Source organism: Rhinatrema bivittatum, chromosome 11 (genome assembly GCF_901001135.1).
Source record: "Rhinatrema bivittatum chromosome 11, aRhiBiv1.1, whole genome shotgun sequence".
In the NCBI taxonomy this organism is placed as follows: Eukaryota; Metazoa; Chordata; class Amphibia; order Gymnophiona; family Rhinatrematidae; genus Rhinatrema; species Rhinatrema bivittatum.
The window spans coordinates 73,335,095-73,340,340 of record NC_042625.1 but is presented as its reverse complement, the minus strand read 5'-3'; positions in this window follow the sequence as shown (position 1 = coordinate 73,340,340).

Here is a 5,246-nt window from a genome sequence, read left to right as displayed (position 1 = left end):
TGAACTGCTGGTATAACAACCCCCTCCACCACCACCACCACCAGCTCCTCCTCCAGCAGCAGCAGGGCTCCTTGCTCCTGCCTCTGGCCAACTCTTGCTGCTTTTTTTCTCCTCCATGGCTCTCACAGGCAGGCCATGCCTGGTGACTTCAAAAGCCTGTTTCCTCTGGATGATCTGGAACAGTGTGCTGTGCATAAAGGAGAGGAGCAAAAAGACGACTGAGGGAGAGAGAGCCAGAGCAGTCTGTTGGCTTCAGCACCAAGGAGAGCTCTGTGCTCAGCATCAGCACCAGGGAGAACTCCCGGTGCACGCTGGGTACATCTCACAGCATCCCTAACCTGACCTTACCTGTCTCCTTTAAAGAGGCAGCAGCGGTTTTCAATCCCCACACACTCAGTAAGGAAGGAAAACAAAAAAGACATCCGATTATAATCTGAATATTGTTTTTCTTAAGCAAACCCAGTTATACATATCTATATACTTGATGCAAAGTTTATTTTCCTTGCAACAAATGAATGCTGCTGGGCACACATCTTTATAATCCATGCCTTTACACTTCCTTTCATCAAGGATTTAGAAGGTTTTTTAAAAGGAGATTTTAGACAAATCCTTTTAAATGTTTCTTGAATGAGAAGCATTAGGAAAACGATTTTTCTTCTTCACCCTCTCAAGTAATGTATCAAGTTCTCCTGCATTAATTTCTAATTTTTGTGGTTAATCTCTCCCTCCAAGCCACAAAAGATTAAAATGTTACACAATTTGTCACTGGTGAAATAATGGAGACAGAAAAGCTTCCTGATTTCCTCCCTGTACCCCCGCTTCCTTTTCTGTTTCATCTAGTCACCCCGTGCATCCATACAGCTACAGTGAAATTTGAATATAGCAACTGGAGAAACCCCACAGACCAGAGGGACAATATATAACTGGACCTATGCTTACAACCACTATATTAGACCGTGTTACTTATTTAAAGTGAAGAAAATATTTTACAAGAACAAAACAAAGAATCTTCACATTAGAAAACAATTTCAACCCAAGTTAATGTAGATGTTCTGTGAGCTCTTAAATCAGAGGACAATTTGAGCCATTCAACCTACACACCAGTCTAGACAGCAATTATCCAAGGTTTGCCACAGAACCATATAAATATTTCAATAAACTAAAGACGGATCAAGACAAAGCAAAAACCTGGGCAAATGCAATATTGTACTCAGTGGAATAGATTGGATTAATGCACTGTACTGGTGATGCTCTATGTAAAGCTTTATATCTGCACATCCCTCTGACAAATTGTGCTTAATATTTAAAAGGATATTCTCCTTTAACCACTTAAAGCAGCAGCTCTAAATACTGTCCTCAAAATAGAAGTATGCTTGTCTACATCCCAAGGTCTTCTTTCTAGTCTCACCAAAGATTTAAAAAAAAAAAAAAAAAAGAAGATTGTAAGAAAAAATGTGAGATGCTTTTTATTATAACCCCATCTGCTGAGGTCAGGTGTGGACATGTTCTACCATATTTTATATAGGAGATGTATCAAAGTGAGGCTTGCTTGGGTTTATAACTTCCATTAGTAAATGGCAGCACAAACACATTTATTTATAACTTCAATTTATAAACCACCTATCAAATTCAAAGGCTGCAGGCAGTGATGGAAATGGCTAAGCTGTCAGAAAAAGTCATCCATGGTGTGCTGGAACGTCTAGACAGTAATATTTGGCAAAAGAGTTTAATGATGACCAAGTAGCCACCTTACATATATTTTCCAGGGCAATGGAAACTATCTCTGCCCAAGATGTAAACTGCACTCTTGTAGAATGAACTCAAACTCAGGGGCTCTTTGACCCCCGAGCAAATATACTGACATGATGGTGTCTTTAATCCATCCAACAATAATGCTTTTAGAGGCCACTTCTCCCTTGTGTGGCCCACCAATCAGAACAAAAAGTCAGTTCTACAAAAATAGACACTTCCAAATACCTGATGAGCACTAGATGTACACCCAGATACCTTCTGTTGACGTGATGACATTCAGCCTTTGAAAAAGCTGGAAGAGAAATGGACTGATTCGGTGAAATGATGATATGATTTTAGACAAAAAGGCACAGGAAAAATGACAAAATCAGGGCCTATAATGAGAAAATAATCTGTACAAGACAGAGCCTGGATTTCTGAAATATGCCAAGCCAATGAAATGGCCACCAGAAACACAGTTTTCAAGGTAACGTCTTTCAAGGAAATCTGTTTGAGGTTCAAAGGGAGGATCAAGTAATTCTCTGAGAATAATATTGAGATCCCACTGAGGAACCAAAGAAGAAAAGGAGGTTGCGGCCTCTTCATTCCCTTCAGAAAATGGGAAACATTGAAATGAGCAGCCACTAAAATCCCACAAACCTTATTTTTGTAATAAGAGATAGCTGCAATTTGAACCTTCTGGGAATCCAGTGCTAGACCCTTCTCCAAGCCATTCTGAAGGAAGGCTAAAATACACGGAACATCCAAATGCCAAGGAGACAATGAACAGTCCCTGCAGAATGCTTCAGATATGCACCAAACTTGAATATAAGCCAAGGAAGTAGAAGGCTTACAAGTTTTTATTAACATGGAAGTGACCAAGCAAGAGTAACCCTTCTTTTTCAAATGCACCCTTTCAAGAACCAAGAACCATAACATAAAATTGAAATGGGTCATCGATAATGATCAGGCCCTGAACCAGAAGACTCCTGGCTACTAGAAGATGCAGAGGACCATCGACCTGAAGCAGCATCAGATACACATACTATGGCCTCCAAGGCTAAGTCGAAGCTATAAGGCTCACTTGGCTGCCCTCCAGTTCTATCCACCATAGAACCTTGCCTATCAGAGTACAAGGAGGGAACACAGACCTGCTCCCCCTTTGGTCAGGGCTGAACCAAAGAATCTATGCCTCAGGAGCCAAGCTCCCTACTAGCTGAAGAACTGTGGAATTCTTATGAATTGCCATGAGACCCATGTGAGGCACACCCTACCTGAGACTGATGTGATGAAAGATATCCCTGTTGAGCTCCCACTCACCAGGATACAGAAAATTCCCACTTAGAATTTTGTCCTGCAATGTGAGCTGCCAACAAGAGTTGCAGAATTTCTTATGCCGAATGTAAGAGAAGATTTAACTGTTACAAAACTTATCTTCTGGTGCCGCCCTACCTGTTCACATATGCTACTGCTGTAGCATTGTCGGACAGCACCCAGACTGCTTTCCCTTGTATCAAGGTCAGAAAATGAAAGAGCCAGCCATATCACCCTGTTTCCAACTGTTGATGGACCAAGTTGCCTCTTCTGAGTCTAGAATCCCTGCGTCACCTGGTTCAGACAGACAATGAGCCCCCAACCAGACAAGTTCATGCCAGAATCCAGGACAAAGACTCCAGAGTGACATCCCACAGAACGTTCTGAGGGATTTACCACCATGTGAGACTTCTTCACTGCATTTAGCAATAGCAGCCACAACTCATAATTCGGAGATTGATGAGATCACAGAGAGAAAAGAGAATACTGAAGAGGTATCATGTGAGCCTTGGCTCAAGGAACCAATTCTAGAGCAGCAACCATGGAACCCAAGCTCTTACATTGAGAAGAGCAAGAAACTGGTACACCTGAAGCCTACCCTCTCACTCATCAGATATTTCCTGCCCATCTTCATAACAAAGCGAGCCCCCATGCAATGATTGAAAAGGTACAAGATTGTTCTTTGCAAAATTGACTACCCAAGTTTTCTAAATCTTGGACCACTCTGTTGGAGGTTTGAATACCTTCTTGATACAAGCAGACCCTGATCAACCAATTATCCAGGTAGGGATGAATCCTGACCCCTTTCTTACCATAGAAACACCACTACAACTACCTTGACCTTGGTAAAGGCCTGAGGAGCTGCACCTAACCCAAAGTGCAGTGCCTAGAACTGAAAAAGGTCTTGGGAGGACAAAAAAACGGAGGTATTTCTGATCTTCTTTCTGGATAGGAGCATGAAAATAGACTTCTGAAAGATCCATGGAAGACAGATACGCTTCTTTTCAAACTGCCATGAGCACCAAATAAAGCATCTCCATCTAGAATCAAGAAATCCTGAAGTTGTTTACTCATTTGAAATCAAGGATGGGTCTCTGTGAGAACTGTCCTTCTTAGGAACCACAAAATAGATGGAGTAGCAACTGCATCCTCTCTCCAAGGAAGGCACTAGGACCACAGGGTGTAACAGCTGAAGCCTTGTCAGAAGACTGTAAACAGCTTGTCTTTTGATGGTAGATGCACAGGGGGAAACCATAAAAATGTCAGGGATTGGAGAATGAAGCTTCAAAGAATAACTGAGATGGATCAGCTCTAAAGTGATTTGAGGTTATCCAGGCCCATTCCTGGTAAAAGATCTGCAGGTGACTGCCCACAGGGAGGACAAATAAGTGGACTGACTGAACTTCATTGAGAAGCTCTACAGACTCCTGAGGTGGAGACCAAATCAGGTTTTGGGGTTTTTTTTTAAACCCCAAAAGGATTGACCCCTGCACCTCAAGGCTTGAGATCCCTGTAAAGAATAAGACTGCTTGCTGGCCTATACTACTTAGAATCCTGGAATGAACTGCATCCTCTAGCAGACTGATAAAAGGAATTGGGCTTACCCTCAGAGTTTGAGGCTTTGGATCTCCCAGATTTTTAACAAACTGGTTCAAATCCTCTCCAAATAAACACTTTAAAATAAAGCTTGCCCAAATGAAATATACATAAATTGACAGACCAATTACAGAGCCAAAGAAGTCTTCTGGCAGCCACAGCAGAAGCTACAGACTGAGAAGAGGTGCAGAGAAGACCATACAAGACATCTGCAAAAAAGGCAGCAGTTTACGCCATCCTAGCTGTCTCTACACTTTCCTGGAGCTGCTGTACCCAGCAAAAAAGTGCCCACATCACCAAACCACCACAAATAGAAATCCAAACTGCAAGAGCTACAGAAGTAAACAAATACTTCAAGAGAACTTCAATTTTCCTATCCTGAGGATCTTTAAGAAAGCGCTACCTTCCACCAGAATAACGGTACCTAGTGACAGCCGTGACCAGTGCATCCACCCGAAAATAAAACACTTCATCACCTCAGGAGGAAGAGGATACAACTGAAGAATTTTCACACCCTTACGACAACATCTCAGCACACAGTCCTCCAGGGTTGCAAATTCTTCTCTAGTGTTGCAAATTAGATAGTGAAGAATTTTAACGCTGGA